The following is a 21,813-nucleotide window of genomic DNA, read 5'->3' on the forward strand; positions in this document are numbered from 1 at the left end:
CTATTTCTTCATTTTCCAACTCATTCCCTTTGATCGCTCATGTATAGGAGGTTACATGCTTATTTAGGTCTATGGTCCTATTGTACTTGGGAATGTCGGGCATCCGAAACCTCTTCGGGATTGGCTTCGGTGCCGCTCCGTGGGGGGGGGGGGGAGGCTTTTGAATGAACTTTTTGGAGTCCGGTCCCTTCAATATTGGAGGCAGTCTGGGGTCTGATCTACCGTGGAATTATACGTTTCCACCTACTTGTTGTTGGACTCAATCGTTTTCTCGCCATACTCTACCCGTTTTGTCAATTCTTTGAGCATCTTCATCGCCTCGGAAATTTCCCCGGGCCTGAATTCACTCGGTTCCACGGCAATTTGTTTGTCCCTCCGAGTATTTTCCCGGGACTACCCGGGTTCGACCTTGTTAGGGGCATGGCTCTAGTTCTGCAACTGTGCTATCGCCGCTTGCTGAGCCTGCAACATTTCAAATATCAACCACAGACTCACCCCATTACCTTCACCTTCACCTTCGGGCGCCTCTCGAGCCGCCAGTCGGGGTCCCTTGCAAATGTTGTTTTCGGGATCAGTCGGTAGATTGATGTTGATGGCAACCTGTGAGTTAGCATTAACCGGGTCGACAACTGAACAATTGGGATTGACATGGGGCACGTCATTGCTAGGTATCACGTTATTATTCTCACCATGGAGCTAGCGTCATCGTTCAAGTGAGCAGACTAAGAATTTCACATCCTTAGGATAGCTTGGAATCAAAACTTCAAAGAACAAGCGTAAAATAGGGTGTGTTATGGAGATTCGTATCAAATCACCTCTATTATCCTTTGTCCCACAGTGGGCGCCAAAGTGTTTACCCTAAAAAATGAGTAATCGTTAAATTTTGTACACGGTTTAAAGGATACATGATTTAATTCAATACGAATAGTGTAAGAACAACTAGTAATTAAGTTAAAGATAAAATAAAATATCAAACCAATCATAAAGCGATGATCTTGCCTAGTCTTAGGTTGAACTTTAGTGAAATTTGACCTCGATCGGACCCACGATATGAGCTTGGTTGCGAATAAAGAAGAGAACAAATGAAGAAAACTTTGATTAATAGCTAGAAGACAAAAATAAACGTTTATTTTTGTGATTTGCATGTCACGCTGTATCAAAATAAAAAAAACCTTCTCCTTTATATAGTAGGGGAATTTCAATCATAGTACAAGTCTAAATAAGGTAAAAATCTCCTTTTTCCGATAAATATCGATCCCCAGTTGATATCGGACGGGATTCGCTCCGTAATATCTGAAGGAGATTATTATGGCTCCCTACTCGTTATTTATAACCGTTCTCTGTGCTTCCCTGGTCCAGAAACCATATTTGGTCTCGGTCCGTTATTTCACCGTGCCCGATCCCAGATGCATCAGTCATTCCTCCTGGGTTCCGATACGAGGAGTCCTTCGGCCTTGCTTGTAGTCGGGTCGAGCCGTGCTTCCCTTTTGTTTCCTCATCGGGAAATCGGGGAAAACTTTTCCCTCGATTTTACCTTTACACATATCAAAATGAGTTTTTTCTTTTCTTTTCTAGAGACAAATATATCTTAAGTTTTTTTAGTCTCGTATTTTTAATTTTTCTCGCTCGTAAATATATTGCAATCTGCAAGTAATATTTAGTTTTATTAGATTTCATCACCTGATGCAGTATCTCTTTAAGAATAATATAACTTTTTAGTCCTCTGCAGTCTCCTGACTGCATATACAATTAATAAGAAATTAAATATGATAGCTGATTTTTTAAAATTCATATATTCTAGTTTGGTTAAATACCTTATTTTATTTTAAAAAGTGTCATTAGAGGACCAACCATTTTTTTAGAAATCTTATTAATCAAAGTTAGTTTGTTACAAAAAAAAATCAAAATCAAAATTAGGGACGTAAATATTACAAAGGAAAATTTAGAAGCGATTTTTGAAATTATCCCAAATTTAAAAAGTTATCGAGAATTTTTTATTCCTGAATAATCATAATAAATTTAGCAGAAACTATAGGGGAAATTTGATTCCAAACATTCTACTATTCCTTATCAATCTATTAATTTCATGAATACTCTCAAGAGAATTCATACTACCAAATTTCTTGTTTCGAGTCCCCAAATTTCTTTTTTATTTTTCTAACTTCTTGTTTAAATCTTTTCTTTTTGGCTCAAAAAGTTCTGAATCAATTTATCCGAAATTATTTGTCCTTATCTTTTATGCTTTCAATTTTACTCAAATAACGAAGACTTGAAATCGTTGCGAGGTGCTGTATTTCATCTATATAACTCTAGTTCGTATATAAAGAAGGAAATATAAAAAATATTATTTCCTCCGGTTCGATTTTTGGCCTCTTTTTTTGTGGTCCATAATATTTAATTTTTTCAAATATAAAAAAAGAATTAACTTCTTTTTTCTAAAGTTGTCCTTGGAATAAAGAGCTTAGGAGTATTTGTTGTATTTCCAATGAACATATTAAAGTTAATATGATTAATATATTATTAATTAATGATAAAAGGTGAATTTCTTAATATGTGTAAAAATAACGAAAAATATCATTTAAAATAGATCAGCGGAAGAGGTTGAAGTCGTTGCAATAAATATAAAAGCCTTTTCATTTATTTTTAGAACCCTTCCCTCCTTGTACTAAAGTTTGCAAATAAATCATTCCGATGACGCTTACTCTGCTGACATCAAGTCAAAGTCTAAATGCAATTCCCAGTCTTTTACGAGAAAAATTCGTTCAGTGTTAGGGTGTGTTTGGTAAAACGGAAAATATTTTTTGTGGAAAATATTTTTCAAGAAAATATTTTTTTGGAAAACAAGTAGTAATTTTATTCATTTTCCTGTGTTTGGTATGCAAATTAGGAAAAATGACTTTTCAAGAGTATTCATAAATAATTTAGATATAATAAACATGAAGTCACAAACTTTCAAACCAACAACCCACAATTTCATAAACTTTCGAACCGCTAAACTTTCAAAATCGCGAAATTTCGAACCCGTAAACTTCCAAACACATAAACCTCCGAACTCATAATTTTGGAACTCGTAAAATTTTGAACCTTTAAACCGATAAATAAAAAAATTAAAACTGAAAAATATATTTAAAAAATATTTTTTTTCGGGGTGGGGGGGGGGAAGGTGAGGGGGGGGGGGGGGGGGGGGGGGGGTGGTGCAGAAAAACGAAAAAACAGAAATTTGAAATTGCAAAAATAAAATAAAATAATAAATATATTTTTTTTGCGGTGGGGGGTGGGGGTGGGGGTGGGGGTAAGGTGGAGTGGAGGGGTAGTAGGATGGGTGGTAACGAAAAATTGAAATTTAAAAAAAAAAACCCTTTTTTTGGAGAGGAGGTGGGGTGGGTTGGTGAGGGTGGGGAAGTTTGAAAATGTGTTTTGGAAAATGTTTTCCCTTCTCTTGATAAGGAAAATATTCCCCTTCGATTGGAGAAAAATGAGTTCATAAGTCCAAAACATTTAAGCCAACCAAACATGTGAAAATTAGAAAATATTTTTCGAAAAATATTTTCCTTCATACCAAACACACCCTTAATTTCGCTTTGTTTTTTAATCTTGTTCTTTCAGAAAAATTAATGAGTCTTAGATTAGTTCTGTAAATCGATTAATTCTATTCTTATGTTACAGTATTAGTAAAAAAATATATTTTGTTTTAAGTTTCTTTACCTCTTCCTGACTTAAATAAGGCATTTTTACTTACTTTCAATTACAAATTATTCTTTGAAACAGTCAAAAGTTAAGGGCAAGTCTTGGTCAAAGGCACGGATTTTTCCATTCTACATAAAGTAAGAGCCTTTTTCATTCATTACATAAAAACAGTTGATTACGCCCAACTCTAGTTCTAAAAAGGATAATCAGTCACTGCAAATATATTTGGTCTAAGAGTTCAGAGTCGAATCCCACAGAGAACTAAGGTTTAGCTATAACTGTTCACTATCACTAGGAAGACAAGCTTGAACAATTTCTAAGTTATAAATATTAAGATTCTTATGTCTAACTAATTAACTAGCAAATTAAAATAGTAATTTAACAATTAAAGATATTAAGGGTTGGAGACAAGATTAAGGAGGTCTAGAGTTATGATTTTTCCAATTGTCGGAATCATTCCTGCTACGTCTCCTATAATTTCGCCTAATAATTCTCTACTGATCATGAGAACTTCAGGTGTCGTAATCCTCTCCCGAACAACTACAACAATTTACTAGACATATTCTCCCGAACTACGCTAGCTGGCACAATCTTACCGCTCACTATGACCACGTCGAGACTTTGTTATTCCTAAACCCACTTTTAAACCTGCCGTATTGATTCCTCATATACGTTAGGACTGACGTTGTTCAACAACTACCTAAATATGTACCCTTTCCCAAACAATACATAAACAGTCGACTGATGACCATTCAATCAATAGAAATAAGCACGTAGTTGAACAAGTAAAGAAATTCAAAGGCTAAATCATAATCAAACTTAACAAGAATTCATCCTCCAAAAGGTTCCATCAAAACCCTAAATAATAAATTAGCTACTCATAGTAGTGTGTGAATATACAATACTAAAATTCATAACCAACAATAGAAAACAGGAAGAAGAAAGGCAAAACTCATAGTTGAATCTTCCTCCTTGCTCCTAGTATATTCTTGCCTCCAGAGGTGTTATGTAACCCTAAAGTAGTGTCTCCTCCTCCAAAGTTATGTAAAAATCATGTTTAGCGTGTATTAATATAACCTAGATAGGGTGGAGGGCGTCCAATACAATTCAATCTCGGTTAGGAGAGCTGGAATCCGCGTCTGCCTTCGCGCATCGCGCGCCCATGGATGCAGACACAAACTTTTGCAATTTTCCAGTTTGCGAAGCGATCCATGCCTTCGCTTCACTTCGATGTTTTGTGCCTTCACTTTTCTCCTTTTTCGCGTCCGTTTTCGTGCCATGGACGAGATTGGACGAGCTCCCAATTCTTTCCATCTCTTTCTTTTTGTGTCAAATTGTCATCTTTTGATCATTTAACATCCAAACTCGTTCCTACACATAAGAAATACATAATGAGCATATTTCACTTCAAAAACTACGTAATCTCCCACAACTCACACAAGAACTAATGTGCAAAATATGCTAAAAAAATATGCACTTTTTATCATTTATCAACGGTTTTATTCTCATTCAAGAAAAGTTTAATTTGGGGATCTTGTCTTCCTGAATAAAGCTATAAATAGGAGGATCAACATCTATTATAGACACGAAAAACTCTGTACACAAAAAAGCTATACTCTGCTCTCATTTTATAATTCTTAGTCTTTATTCTTGAGTTGTTATCGCTTTTGCCACCGGAAAGGCTAAATTCATAGCCAGGCTCGTATTTCTTTTAATTTCATTTCACAATTTTGTTTTTTCTCTTACTTATTTACTATTTTGGGTCAAATTGATTTTCTTGTCTATTAACCACGTTATAAATTCAATTGTACGTTTTAGGGGTAAACAGTTTGGCGCCCACCGTGGGGCATATACAATTGTGTGACTACTTTGATCCATTCATTTGGTACTAACAAGTTTGATTCTTTCCTTAGTAAAAGAAAAATCAGACATGGCGGCTAATGATGTCAACAATGCCTACAATGTTGGAGCACACAATGGATGGGAAGATGAGTTCCAGAGTGATGATTTAACTAGCGAAACCCGCCACGAAGGAGATAAGGCAACCTAGTACGCGAAGGCCAATATCCTCGACATGTGAGGGGCCCAACTCCTGATGATGTAGAGGATGAGAACATTATTGAAACAGTCAAAATCTTGAGAGAACAACAAAAAACGATTATGGATCACCTCTTAAGGCAGGATCGTGTGATGACAGAATTGAAGTCGACAACGGGCACTTCTAATAATGCTAATGGAAGGGCTCTGGTTCCTCCTAGCATTCCTGCAAATCAAACGGCTCAAAGAACCGATAACAATACTTCAAGGGATGAGGTTGATTTTGACGAGGCCGGAGGGACCAATAGTGGATCTAGGACCAACAACTTAAATGACCCTTTCAAAATGGAACTCATAAGATTTATGAGAGAAATGAATGAACTAATGGATCAAAATACAAAAGGAGTTTCATGCTCGAAAGGATCAGATCACAGGCGTGCCGCCTATGTTAAAGGGTCCAGATTCAAAGAAGTATATGCAGTTACCATTTAAACCAAGTGCGACACAGATTATTTACCTATCTACAAGTTGTTTCCATTAATGAGGAAGCAATGCCAAAGCACACTACGAAGGAAGTGTCATCGGCGAGCAAGACTTCCATTGTTTGAATTCTCATACTTAACATCCGAACACTAGGGGAAATAATACATGACAAGGCACTAAAAGTGTTACTAAGACCGGGGACTGTTAGAACCAGGATCAATATCTTATCAGGATCGAGGACTGCATGATCAACCCCGTAGAAATAAGTTGTACGAGTTAGCCACGTGTATTGGAAACTTTATTTACTTAAGCAAATGGATGTTTATGTAAATGTACTTTTAAGAAGTGTTATGAATATCGATGACTGTTATAACCGAGATCAATATCTTATCAAGACCAGGGATTGCATGATCAGCTCCGTAGAAATAAGTTGTACAAGTTAGCCACGTGTATTGACAACTTTATTTACTTAAGCAAATGGATGTTTACGTAAATTTACTTTTAAAAATAGAGGGAATAAATCAAAGTCCTTTTGTTTTTATCTTATTTCTTGTCCGAATGATAAGTTAATTTATTTTATCATTTGAGAGTTAACAAAAACGTCAAATTCTTGTGCCGGAATGAATAGAAGGCGTTCTCTTCAAGAGCACCGTAAACATAAGGGCACTCTCTTATAAAACTCTCATAGTAAAGGGTAGATTCCGGAAGTGTTTATGCTTGGAATCAAAAGCTATCAGATGAGAAAAGATTCCTGAAGCTTTGTCAGTTAAGTAAACAAGAATATCTTTTGCACAATACATAAGCAAAGGGTTTCTTTTATTATTTAAAATGCCAAACTTAGTAAAATATTATGGCATAATTACAAAAAGTAAAGAAAAATATATACATTAGTTCTTGCCACCGGAACCCGAAAGGAGAAGGATGTCCCACTTCTGGTTCAAGGCCTTCGCCTTCCTCGGTTTCTCCTTCGATTTTTGAATACTCAAAGTTAGTATTCGAAGAATTAGATGACGCGGGACGAGCAAAAATGTTCTCATGAGCGGTCATCTCTAGTTCTCGGGCCTTTGCAATTGATCACACCCAACTATGCCTTATAAAAGGACAATGCAGACGTTGCAAATATAGCCTGCGTATTTATGCCCAGAGTCGAATCCACAGAGAATTAACTTATCAATTACTTTCGTTGGACTTACTAAATTCTTTAGAATCAACTTCCCCAAACGCTGTGAATAACAGTTGATGGTATATTTAATAACTAAGGTTGAAAGTCAATAAACAGTTGTAAACTAAATATGCTTAAGTTGTGAACAATAATGAGAAGGTTCTAAGGTAGTGATTTCCCCTATTGATGGAATCCCTTCTGTTTATGTTTCATATAGATTTACCAACACATCTCTATCAACCATGAACACTCTTTTTACCGTGAATCTCTCCCGAGTAATCACGATAATTTACTAGACGCACTCTCCCGAGATACGCTAGCTGGCTTTGTTTATTACAGTTCACTTTAGATTGCACCCAAGACTTCGTTATCCCTAATCCCACCTTTAAACCCGTAGTTATAGATCCCTCTTATACTTTGGGAGTGATATTGTTCAACAATTACCTAAATATGCACTCTCTCCCGAGTTATGCATACTAATTAGGCACAGCTAATTGAGGATCCTGTCAATTAACTACAACAAACACGTAGTTGAATAAATAGAGATTAAACTGGCAAACTATATTAACATAATCAAGAAGTTCATCCTCCAATAGGTTCCATCAAAACCCTAGACAAAGGATTTAGCTACTCATGACAATGGGTAAATAAACTATGAAAATATTCATGATCAAAATTGCCAGAAAAATAAAGAGAAGAAGAAAATATGATGTTTTGGGTGATCTCTCACACTTGTTTTTCTTGCCAAAGTACTCTAAAAACATTCCATGCCTCCCTTGGACGAGTTCTATTGTTTAGTATAGGGTTTTGGGCTAAAAATCCTGTGTTTCTGCACTTCAGTCCCTCAATTTTCCGCTTCCTATCGCGATCCTACCGCGGTTACGCTAGGACCGCAGCCAACTAGCCTCTCAGAATCCGCAACAGCCTTCTGCCGCGGTCCGACCGCGGTTACGCCAGAACCGCGACAGTCCATCTCCGGTTCTGGTTTTGCTGCCTTCGCGTGGTGCACTTAGCGGATATTGTAAGATTGGCCTCTTTTTCTCCGTAATTGATCCCAAAAGTACTCCATACACTTCTTTTATTGTATATAGCCTGCAAAGCATGAAAAACACTAATCAGAGCATTTTGTTATCACTTTTTACCATAAAAACTGTACAAGAAGGTGGTTCTTTAGGGCCTAATTATAGTCCAATTCACCTATTATCAACACCCCACACTTAAATCTTTACTCGTCCTCGAGCAAGTTGAACCACTCTTCTAGGCCTAATCGTTCGATGCATTACCCAGTTTATGTCATACCCGCCATTATGAAAGAACAATCTAAGCAGTGCAACAGCCACACCTCAGATGAAGACTCTAATGCCATGCCACACTCGTGCTTACTCTAGTTACTCTAAACAGAGCTGAAAACTTGCTTTTTTCTTCCTGAGTCACATGACCTCACATCACATTTCTGAGAGAAGTTCCACACACATAAAATCAAGCAACAAGGAACTATAGATAGAACGAATCCACTCACTCTCAGCAAAGAACATTCACATGCCACACAGATACACCATAAGCTTGCCCTTAGTGTAATACTCTACTAATCGAGTTGTTCAGTCCAAGATCAAGAGGTCTTTATTTGGTTATAATGTAGGCTAAGGGACGGGTAGGATATATTTGGATATAGTGACTAACCTCCCTAAGCACTTTTAATACAATCGTTCCCTTTATTCCAATTTCCATGTTCAACCCAATCATTCTTCCACACTTGTTTCATAGGCTACCCCCACTTTTCTTTAGGTGCAATTGGCCTCTTTTTTATTTTTATTTTTTTAACAGCCATTTCACCATTCAAGTATTTTCTTGATTTTCCTTTTCCCACTCCATTACTATCCCACACTTTGACTTTTATATGCTCTTTAATGATTCAAGTGCTTCTAGGAGGTACAAGTTCAAACAGTCAAACTATTCAAACACAGGGATGTAGGTTGTTGTAAGGTTATCAAAGAACAAGCTTCAGGCTCGAAGGGGTTAACTATGGCAATATGTACAGGTGGATTCATAATTATACAGGCTACAAAAGGAAATGCCTCAATCATCTCTAAGACCAAACAACTTCTATTTCGCTTTGCAAACACACAGGGCAAGTTCTAGGTATCGCATGCAAGCACAGAATACAAGTATTATCTCACACACACTTGGCATGTAACTCATTCTGAATTAGTGTGTCAACACACTCACGTGAGCGTTCAAGAAAGACAAGGTGTGCAGAATTAAGGCATAAAGTTACGAGTCTACAAACGAGCCTAGACGTCGCACCCTCAAGTTCGTTTTAGTTATTTGCAGGTGTGTACATTACGGGTTGCATTCTTGCCTTCACCCATCTTGGTCCAATAGAGTCCTAAGGGTCCTAAAAATATTAAAGAAAAATCTACCTAACCCGGTTCAAGAAAAGCCATTGGAAAAGAACCGTGGTCAAAAGAAAAACCAAGGAGTAATTACTACACTACATAAAAAGAAAAATAAAATAAAATAATCTAAATAGACTACACTACTTATTTTTTTTAAACCCGACTTTGACCCTCAAGAGACCCGTCGACAAGTGTCCGTCGTTGGGCCAAGTCAGTCACTTCTAAGGTGAGTACAACCAATTATACACAACAACAAAGATACAGAACTACAACATACTCAATGTATATGTACACTAACAATACACCACTAAAGCAAGTCTCCCACCCCACACAAAAAGAATATGGCATGTCCCCATGTCATAACACAAATAAAGTGCAGAAGGGTAAGAAGACTTCCCTGAGCATCACTCAGAGTCAGAGACGGTGCTGGGATCCACATGACAAGCCCTCCCCAAAGCACGGAACCAAGCTATCATCCGGCTCTCAGACTTGGCCTGCCTCTGAGACATGGCATCCATACGCACATGCAGGCCATCCACCAAGGAGCGAAGATCTGCCACCTCTTCCTCCAAAAAATGCAACATGGGTCGGCTGGACTGTGATCTAGAGAATCCTGCCCCAGTATGGGATCGCCGAGAGGATCCAGCTCTATCATAGGATCTCCTAGATGGTGCCATGGGTACTGGGGCGTCATCCTCATCATCAAGCTTAATGGTTGTGGGTGCATCTCTGCCCACTGTGATCTTTGAAGCTCTGAATGTCGCTTTTGCGGGCAAAGCTCCATCTGTAAGATTGGTGGGGACACCATCCAGCAGACACAACCTCGTCACAAGTGAGGGGAAGTAAAACCCCTTAGATAGTAGAGGTGACCGAAGGATCATTTCATCTCCAATAATTCTTGCCACATCAAAGTCTTTCTTGGTGACGAAGCACCATACCAATAGAGCCCGTAGGTGGTTCACATCTGCCGTGTTGCCCGTGGGCAATAATCGGCTGCAAATAATGGTGAACCAGCACTTAGCCCCATGTGTGAACGACTTGGAGTGAAGGGTAATGTTTTTCTGTAGCCAGATTGGTCGACCCTCTGCGTAGATTGTCTCAATCATAGTGTCCCAAGTGACCCCTTGGGCGTCGTGGTAATGATCAATGTCACCAGTGAACTGGGGAAGCTGCAAGACCTAGCAAATCTTCAGAATTGAGGCATCTACCACCCTGCCCCGCACAATCACAGATCGACACAAATTTTCTAGGCAGTTCGCGTAGAACTCCCGGACTATTATTGGGTTTGCCATCTCAGGTTCATCAAACAAGAAATCCATCTCCCTCCGTCTGATATCCTCATACATGTCTGCTTTTTCCATACAGAGGGCAGTCCTATCAATAGGAATCTCAGGGACAAAGCTTTTGGTGCCTCCTATGACTGGATCTGGTGGCATTATATATTGGCATTTAGGAAGTGCTTGCCGAGCTCTTTCGCCTTTTTCGGGCCATATTACCTGCAGACAATTCAGGGTAACAATAAGATGCATCCTAACACGTGCCAGTCGGATGGGTACTCAGACTTCGCCACCTGATGGCACCAAACAGTTTCCTTTTGTCAATCAATGCCAGTATACCCAATTAGTAAGGTGCCCAAAGTTGACAACCTCCACTATTGCCCTCACACCACTATTAATTCTACAATTTCGCCATATAATACCCCACACAATCTCCCACAAGTGAATCATGTCAAATGCTACCACCACCACAAACTAAGAAGGGCACAAAGTGCTCCAAAATTTTACAACACACCCCAATTTTCGGCCATTTAGGCCCCTCCACCAAGCTTCACCCTAAAAATTTGTTTAGGCCTCCAAACATTCTAAAAAATCGCCCCCAAGTTAAGCACAATGAAAACCCAACAATTTAAGCATCAATCATGGCCAAAAGAAGCAAATAATGGAGAAAAGGAAAGAAAAGAAAGAAAAAAATAAAAAAATTTACACTAAAACACTACCTAGGGTTTAATTGAAACCAATTTAGACTACTCATTACACTAAGTTATGGAAAAGAAAGAGAAAAGAATAGAAGAGCTGACCTTGAGGATGAATGGAAGGGATAGGTTGTGGAGAGAGAGAGATGGAGAAGAATAGAGGGGCAACAATGGTGGTTTGAGGGATAGGAGATGGTGTGAAAGAGGGAAGAGAAGAGAGAAGGGGATGGGGGTTACGGGTGGTTTGAAGAAAAGAAGGGTTTGGGGGAATAGTGGGGGGTTAGGTTTATTAAAAGGGGGGAAAAAAGGAAAAAAAAATTCTGCACTTACCTGGCCCGCGCTGGTCTGCCGCGGTCCTACCGCGGTTACGCTGAGACCGTGGTAAACCTCTTTCAGAGGGGGTATTTGACCGCGGTCCTACCGCAGTTACGTTGGGACCGCGGTAGACCTCTTTCAGAGGGGGTATTTGACCGCGGTCCGACCGCGGTTACGCTGGGACCGCGGTCTGGGCGTGTTCCTGCTACTACTTTTTTTTATGCATTACACTTACAATACATTCCTGGGTTGCCTCCCACGTAGCGCCTGATTTAACGTCGCGGCACGACGCAGATGAGCGCATTTAAGGCTCGCTCGACCTCTGTGGTTCAGTCAGGTGTAGCTTAGACACTTCCTTTGGTTCGCTCATGCCCACATATAGTTTCAATCTCTGCCCATTGACTCTAAATGTACGAGAGTCTTTCTCTGTGGAAATCTCGACAACACCTGAAGGGAAAACTTCGACCACTCTAAATGGTCCAAACCATCGTGACATGAGTTTACCCGGAAATAGCCTTAATCGTGAGTTATAAAGCAACACCATATCTCTAGGATTGAAATTTTGCTCCACAATGTTCTTGTCATGCAACCTCTTCATTCTTTTCTTGTACAACCTTGTGCTCTCAAAAGCAAGATGTCTGAACTCGTCAAGCTCATGAAATTCTGTGATTCTCGTTGTGCCCGCAGCCGCGATGTCTAGATTCAGTTGTTTCAGTGCCCACCACGCTCTACGTTCAAGTTCCACTGGCAAATGGCAGGCCTTCCCGAACACTAACTTATATGGTGACAAACCAATCAGTGTTTTAAAAGCAGTTCTATAGGCCCAGAGTGCATCATCTAACTTTTTTGCCTAATCAGTTCTTGTGGCGTTCACAGTCTTGGTTAGCGCACTCTTTATCTCTCTGTTGGACACTTCAACCTGCCCACTAGTTTGCGGGTGATAAGGGGTAGCCACCTTGTGGCGTACATCATACTTTGCAAGCAGCTTCTCGAAAGCTCTATTACAGAAGTGAGTGCCTCCGTCACTGATAATCGCTCTTGGTGTCCCAAATCTGGTGAATATGTTCTTCTTCAAAAACCCCACCACCACTCTTGCATCATTAGTGGGCAACGCTGTAGCTTCTACCCATTTGGACACGTAATCCGCAGCAACAAGTATGTACTTATTGCCATAGGAGCTGACGAAGGGACCCATGAAGTCAATCCCCCAGACATCAAACACTTCCACCTCTTGAATTGGGTTTATGGGCATCTCATGGCGACGGGAAATGTTCCCGGTCCGCTGACATTCATTGCAGCCCTTCACCCATTGGTGCACATCTTTAAACACTGTTGGCCAAAAGAATCTGGCCTCAAGCACTTTCGCAGCTGTCCTGACCCCTCCGAAACGTCCTCCATAAGCCGATGCATGACAAGCCTGCAAAATAGAAGATTGTTCTATCTCGGGGACACACCTCCGGATCATATTGTCAACACAAATTCTAAACAGGTAAGGCTCATCCCAATAATACATGCGGCAGTCACGATAAAACCTTTTCTTTTGTACATATGAAAGGTCATAGGGAACTATACCGAAGGCCAGGTAATTTGCAAAATCTGCATACCATAGCGCTTTCTCAAGACTAGTAGCGAGCAGCTGCTCGTCTGGAAAGGTTTCCAGAATATCTTCAACCTCAACTGCATTTTTAGCTCTCTCAAGTCGTGATAGATGATCAGCGACTTGGTTCTCTGTGCCCTTACGGTCACGAATTTCAAGGTCAAATTCTTGCAGCAACAACACCCATCAAATCAGGTGCGGCTTAGACTCCTTCTTCTCAATCAAGTACCTGAGAGCTACATGATCAGTGTATACAATTACTTTAGAACCAATCAGATATGATCTGAACTTGTCGAAAGCAAACACCACAACCAACATCTCCTTCTCAGTCACAATATAGTTCAGCTGGGCTCCACTCAGCGTTCTACTAGCATAGTAGATTGGATGCATCAGCTTGTCCTTCCGCTGTCCCAGCACTGCCCGTACTGCGTAGTCACTGGCATCACCAATGAGTTCGAATGGTTGCTCCCAGTTGGGGGCAACAATGATAGGTACTGTGACCAGTCTCTTTTTCAGCTCCTTGAATGCTACCCTGCAATCATCAGAAAATAGGAAAGGGTGATCTTTTTCTAACAACTTACAGAGAGGGTTGGTAATTTTTGAGAAGTCTTTTATGAATCTCCGGTAGAAACCGGCATGCCCAAGGAAGCTTCTGATTGCTTTGACTGAAGCTGGAGGAGGTAGCTTTGCTATTACATCCACTTTAGCACGATCCACCTCAATTCCTTTGCTTGAAACCCGGTGCCCCAAGACTATGCCTTCTTGTACCATGAAGTGGCACTTCTCCCAGTTCAGAACCAAGTTAGTCTCGATACACCGTTTCAGCACACGTGTCAGATTTATCAGGCACTTATCAAATGAATTCCCCACCACTGAGAAGTCATCCATGAACACCTCCATTATGTCCTCTACCATGTCAGTGAATATGGCCATCATGCACCGTTGGAATGTGACGGGTGCGTTGCATAGGCCAAAGGGCATCCTCCGAAAGGCATAAATGCCATAAGGGCAAGTGAAAGAGGTCTTCTCTCTGTCCTCCGGTGCAATGGAGATCTGGTTTTATCCTGAGTACCCGTCCAGAAAACAGAAGTATGACCTCCCTACCAGTCAGTCTAACATCTGATCAATGAAGGGAAGTGGGAAGTGGTCTTTTCGGGTGGCTAGATTTAGCTTTCTATAATCCATGCAAAATCTCCAGCCCGTGACTGTTCTTATAGAGATCAATTCATTGTTATCATTCTTAACTACCATCATGCCACCCTTTTTAGGTACACATTGAATTGGGCTAACTCAGCTGCTGTCAGAGATTGGGAAGATAATTCTCGCGTCTAACCACTTTATTACTTCCTTTTTCACCACTTCCTTCATGTTAGGGTTCAGCCTTCTTTGGTGTTCCCTGGAATGTTTGTGTCCCTCTTCCAGTAAAACTTTGTGCATACAGTAGGCAGGGCTGATCCCCTTTATGTCTGCCATGGTCCACCCAATGGCAGTCTTGCACTCCTTAAGTACCTGCAAGAGTTGTTGCGCCTGCACATCTAACAAACTAGATGAGATAATAACAGTTAATGTGGAGTTAGGTCCAAGTAATTCATACCTGAGATGGTTGGGCAATGGCTTTAACTCCAACTTTGGTGGTTCTTCGATAGATGGCTTGGCTGGAGGAGTCTCTCGATTTTCCAAGTGCACGGGCTCAAATTCTAGAGTTCTATCCCAAAACCCTCTACCCTCTAATGCCAACACCCATTCCGCCAGTTCCTCTCCATTCCCCTCATCCAAATTTATTAAATATGCAGCAAGGGGGTCCTCAATGGTTAGCACCTCATCATCAGTCTCTACGATTACATCCACGACATCAATAAGAGAACAATTGGCGAATTCACTTGGCCGCCTCATAGATTTCTGCACATTGAATGTTATTTCCTCATCATTCAATCTCATCTTGAGCTCCCCGGTTTCACAATCAATGAGAGCTCTCCCTGTGGCCAAGAATAGTCTTCCCAAAATTATGGGAATCTCTTCATCCACTCTGCAGTCTAAGATCACAAAATCTGCAGGGAACACAAATTTCCCTACCTGAATTAGCACATCATCTAGTATACCAGAGGGTCGTTTCACTGTCCTGTCAGCCAGCTGCAACAACATAGAGGTGGGTCTAGCTCTTCCAATGCCCAGCCTCTTGTAAATCGCCAGGGGCATAATATTGATGTTGGCCCCTAGATCACACAGTGCTTTAGCAAAAGCAAAATTACTAATAGTGCATGGAATTGTAAAGCTCCCTGGGTCAGACAGCTTTTCTGCAATTGGTCTAGTCACCACTGCACTACATGTCTTAGTAAGAGTAACTGTGGCAAAGTCTTGAAAATCAAACTTTCGGGACATCAAGTCCTTCATCATTTTTGCATACCCAGGCATCTCCTTCAAAGCTTCAATCAATGGTATGTTTACTTGGATTTGTTTCAGCATTTCGAAGAACTTCTTGTATTGTTCCTCCTTTTGGTACTTAGCCAGCCTCTGAGGGAAAGGTGCAGGAGGTCTCTTCTTCCCAATCAACTGGGATTGATCCTTATCAGCTGCTACATCAACTACTGGTTCCTGGACTGTCTCAGCTTCTTTCTCGGTCGCATTCTGAATGCTATTTTCTTCCTGGGCAGGCTGGACTGGTACCTCCGTCAGTTTCGTTGACTCATCCAGCTCGATGGGAACTGGTATAAGTGTCTCAGCTTGTCTAGTTTCTCGAGCCCTCTCTTGCTCTACATCTAGATCTTTGCCATTACGTAGACTTATCGCCATCAGCTGCTTTGGGCCTTGATCTTTTGGGTTTATCTGGGTGTCTGCAGGTAGTGTCCCATGAGGACGATTATTCAGAGATAGAAATTTGTCCCACCTGCACTTCAATATTCTTGATTGATGCATCATGTGCATCCACTCTCTTATTAATCTTTGCATTAGACCCAATAACCTGCTGCATCATTGCCTTAAGTCTAGCAAACCCATCTTCCTGCCTTCCACCATGCTGCTGCTGAAGAGGGTGATACCCCTGCTGCTGATTTTGATTATTATATCCCTGTGGCCTTTGGTAAGGTGCCATATTGTTAGGGGGTCTCATACCTCCCATATTTCCATTGTTGCACTGTGGATGGACTGGCCTATATTGCTGATTTTGCTGGCCCCAATTCTGACCACCCTGTCTCTGGCCTCCATAATTAGACACATAATTCATGTCTGCAGGGTAATGGTGGTGATCATGTTCTGCATTCCATTGGTTACCGATTGACTGACTAATGCAAGATGCGCACAAACCCCCATTGGTAGTATCTACGATGTGTACATGCTGCTTCTGCCTTGACTCTTCCACCTTTTTGGTGAGTATACTCATCTGTGTCAATAAGGTGGCCATATTTTCAGCCATAGAGTTGGATGGATCTAAGGGCACTGAGTGAACCACTGGAGTGATAGGTGCATTCCTGGTTGTCCATCCCGAATTTTATGCCATCTTGTCAAGAAGACTCTGGACTTCTCTCCATGTTTTGCTCAAAAATGCTCCACCAGCTGAAGCATCAATAATGTTCTTCACGCTATCTGACAATCCCATGTAAAACCGCTGCCCCAACATCAGATCTGGAATACCATGGTGCGGGCATATAACCAGCATCCCTTAAAGCGCTCCCATGTTTCATGCAGTGTCTCCATTGGTCTCTGTTTAAAACTCAAAATTTCATCAATTTGTTGAGCAGTCTTATTGGGTGGGTGGAACTTGTTATGGAATTGCCTGACTAACTCATCCCAAGTTGTTATAGAATTTATGGGAAGTGAGCTTAGCCAAGTCTGGGCAGCTCCTGTCACCGAGAATGGAAACAATAACAACTTGATTGCTTCAGGAGTTACGTTGGGCTGCCTTTGGGTTTTGTAGATAGAGAGGAAGTTCTTCAAGTGCTGTTAAGGATCTTCGACTTGCAACCCCGAAAATAGTCCCTTGTTCTGTAACAAGTGCAACATGTTATTCATAATTTGGAATGACTTAGCCTGTATCTGCGGAACTACAATGGCTGTGGATAGATTTTCAGCTATGGTTTGTGCCCAGTCATAGAGAGCAGCCTCTGACACTATTGGTACCGCTGGGTTTTCCTCGTGATCCCCCATGACTGTTTTGAATTGTGTAGTTATTGGTTGTTATTTGGTTTTCCGATTAGCCCGATTCAAGGCCTTGAAAACTTTCTCGGGATCTGATAATGCTTCAAATACTTCACCAGATCTCGATGTGTTTCTAGGCATGCACCTGTGCAACCAAGTCAACAAACGTTAAAATTTCAATGTAAAAATTGGGTATAGAGAAAAAATGACTACAATAAGAATTTTTGTACTTCTTTCAATTGTAATTGATAACATCGTTAATTCCCCGACAACGACTCCAAAAATTTGATCATGCCCAACTATGCCTTATAAAAGGACAATGCAGACGTTGCAAATATAACCTGAGTATTTATGCCTAGAGTCGAATCCACAGAGAATTAACCTATCAATTACTTTCGTTGGACTTACTAAATTCTTTAGAATCAACTTCTCCAAACGTTGTGAATAACAGTTGATGGTATCTTCTCCAACTAAGATTGAAAGTCAATAAACAGTTGTAAACTAAATATGCTTAAGTTGTGAACAATAATGAAAAGGTTCTAAGGTAGTGATTTCCCCTTCTGTTTATGTTTCATATAGATTTACCAACACATCTCTATCAACCATACACACTCTTTTTACCGTGAATCTCTCCCGAGTAATCACGATAATTTACTAGACGCACTCTCCCGAGATACGCTAGCTGGCTTTGTTTATTACAGTTCACTTTAAATTACACCCAAGACTTCGTTATCCCTAATCCCACCTTTAAACCCACAGTTATAGATCCCTCTTATACTTTGGGAATGATGTTGTTCAACAATTACCTAAATATGCACTCTCTCCCGAGTTATGCATACTAAATAGGCACAACTAATTGAGGATCCTGTCAATTAACTACAACAAATATGTAGTTGAACAAATAAAGATTAAACTGGCAAACTATATTAACATAATCAGGAAGTTCATCCTTCAATAGGTTCCATCAAAACCCTAGACAAAGGATTTAGCTACTCATGACAATGGGTAAATAAACTATGAAAATATTCATGATCAAAATTGCCAGAAAAATAAAGAGAAGAAGAAAATATGATGTTTTGGGTGATCTCTCATACTTGTTTTTCTTGGCAAAGTACTCTAAAAACATTCCATGCCTCCCTTGGACGAGTTCTATTGTTTAATATAGGGTTTTGGGCTAAACATCCCATGTTTTTGCACTTCAGTCCCTCAATTTTCCGCATTCTATCGCGGTCCTACCGCGGTTACGCCAGGACCGCGGCCAACTAGCCTCTCAGAATCCGCAACAGCCTTCTGCCGCGGTCCGACCGCGGTTACGCCGGGACCGCAGCAGTCCATCTCTAGTTCTGGTTTTGCTGCTTCGCGTGGTGCACTTAGCGGATATTGTAAGGTTGGCCTCTTTTTCTCCGTAATTGATCCCAAAAGTACTCCATAGACTTCTTTTATTGTATATAGCCTACAAAGCATGAAAAGCACTAATCAGAGCATTTTGTTATCACTTTTTACCATAAAAACTATACAAGAAGGTGGTTCTTTAGGGCCTAATTATAGTCCAATTCACCTATTATTAGCAATGCAGTCATCAATGTTGGCAATGCCTTCTTTGTCCTCTTCCAAAGTCTTCCTCTTCGTATGATATATGGTATAGGTTTTCTCGAACACGAGGGAATCTTCTTGGTTTTGGAGTTTTGGTCGGAGCTTATCAATCTTGGATTAGAGCTTTTCATTTTCAGCTTTCATTGTGCTAATTCTGGAATCAAGCTCAACGTTGGTGGTTGAGTGTTCTGCTCCATGACTCTTTGAGCCTTTCTTCCATTTTTGCTCTCCTCTCCTCGGCAGTGTTGGCCTCCTTGGTTTTGGAGTGTAAGCTAGCCTCTAAGTTATTAACTTGCTCCATGAAGGCAGACTCACGCTCAGTAACAACAGTTACACTATTATGAAATTCGGCCTACTTAGCCTTAGCATTTTTAAGGTCTTCATATAATTGAGTGGCTTCTTGGATGTGGACCATCCTATCTTGTTCGGCCTGCTGCAACCGGGCCTCAAGGTTGTCCATTTGAGCAATTTTCACCTCCAGCACCGGGAGGCATTCAATAAGTTAATTTTTTCGGCCAAAAGTTGATCATGTTTGTCGACGCCCCCTTTTTCTCTAACCGTGGGGTCAGAAATCGGGTATACGACATTGGGAAGGACGACTCTATTCCCTTTCGAGAATTAGGTTTCGAAATTTGAAGAGTCGCCACCTAATAATTATAGTGCATTAGGACACTTTTTTAGAAGAGTTTGAGTTGGAAAACCAGAGTTCAGGTAAGGGCTAGAAATTATCTCAAGGGGAAGGTGTTAGGCACCCCTCAAGATCCACTAGTGTGGTTCCCAGTCATGTTACAATTGTGACTTTACAAGTAAACAATCAAGTCTCAAATAAGGATTCACATATAACATTGCAATCAGGTTTAAAAACTTTCGAAGGTAAGTAGAGAGGGAAGAAATTTTTTAAAAAAAGAGATTTGAATAATTTTACAAGAAAAGATGAAAGCAAATAAAGGGAGGAGGGTCCTAGGTTTATCATTAATATGGATCACATTAATGCAATATCCAGCAATCACTCCTCAGAAGAGGGGTCGCACATGATATTAGTGCACCGATCATTGTATCCATATTCTACCCTTCCCACCCCATTAAGGTATTAAAGCGCGGAAAGTTTCGTTACTTATTGCATGCTAGTACCCGTCCCACTCCTATCAGTCCCGGAGGCATTTAGGATTACTAATCCTAAAGGGAAAGGGATTTAGGGCCTTTTGAGAGTTTCAAAGGACAAAATACTAAGGCGTCAATCAAAACACATAATACAAGTAAAAGTGGAGGCAAATAAGCAAGTAAGGCTCAAACAAACCTCCTTAAATCAGATAAGCCATAGAGTTTAGCATGTCTCGCATGTACTGGTTGGTCTTTAAAATTAAAGCGATAAGCGAACTGATTCAATGCATACTTTTAGACAGGAAGTCCACATTATGGCTCACTCGAATGCAGTTGTCAAAGACTGAGCCACTTTAATTGGTCAACTTTACCTTAAATGTGGGACAGAACTACTGATTGTAAAGGAGTTGCAGAATAAGATAAGTTTCAGAAAAGATTCCAGACTTAATACAAAGAACATGGTTTAAAACGAGTTTCAGAAAACATACTTGTTTAAGAAAAAGAATAGCCGAGTTTTAACAAAAAAACTGAATTACACACTGATTCAAGAGGTTTATCAGATAAGTATAAAGAAGTGAATTTAGATTGATTTGAAAAATGTTTGTCAAATTATCAGGAAAGCAGTAAGTTTTTAGAAAATATGCATTGATTTGAGAATATTTATCAAGAAGGAAAAAGATGCACTGGTTTGGTTGCAAGAAAAGTTTTAAGGGTTCAGAAAACGTGCAGAAAGTCGCTTGTTTTAGCAAAAAGGGGCAGTACTGTTTTAGACGAGTGAAACAATTCCGATTTGAAGTTCCTATAGGCATGATCTCTACAAGTTACTGATTTTAATACCTTTCAAACGTTAACCGCCTTACAAACATGATATCTATATGCTAGCTTATCATTAAACCTAACGGTTCGCCTAATGTCATTATGAATGCAAAAATGCAAATCCCTATAGGCATGGTATCTATATGCATAGTTGTAGAAATCAGAAAGTTAGATCCTATAAGCATGGTTTCTACTTGTGAGATTGCATAGATCAAAAATTTAAATCCTATAGGCATGATCTCTACCCTTTGTGCATAATGTAACCCCTCCCTTTTCACTAAATCCCAAAGAGTTTATACAAATTATTACATGCCAATAAAAATAAGACAGAAATTAAAAGTACATCAGAAATCACAGCTACATCCGAGCAGCCTAATTCAGACTTAGTGTCTAACAATATGAAATTGAACCATTTCCGAAATCTAGATTTCCAAAGCCTTCTCTTATCCGGGATGTTTCAGAGATCCAAGGAGTTTCAGGAACTCCAGGCAGTGCTTACACCCCAAATATATTACAGATTTAG

The 21,813-nt window shown here is 40.2% G+C and overlaps 1 non-coding gene across 1 annotated transcript; it reads left to right on the forward strand.

Moving 5' to 3' along the window:
- Positions 1-17,272: 17,272 nt before the first annotated feature.
- LOC142165148 (small nucleolar RNA R71) lies at positions 17,273-17,378 on the forward strand. Its single transcript, XR_012696102.1, has one exon. It is a non-coding gene; the product is annotated as a small nucleolar RNA R71 (small nucleolar RNA).
- The last annotated feature ends 4,435 nt before the right edge of the window (positions 17,379-21,813 follow it).

The sequence above is a fragment of the Nicotiana tabacum genome, chromosome 1, assembly GCF_000715075.1.
Source record: "Nicotiana tabacum cultivar K326 chromosome 1, ASM71507v2, whole genome shotgun sequence".
Taxonomy (NCBI): Eukaryota; Viridiplantae; Streptophyta; class Magnoliopsida; order Solanales; family Solanaceae; genus Nicotiana; species Nicotiana tabacum.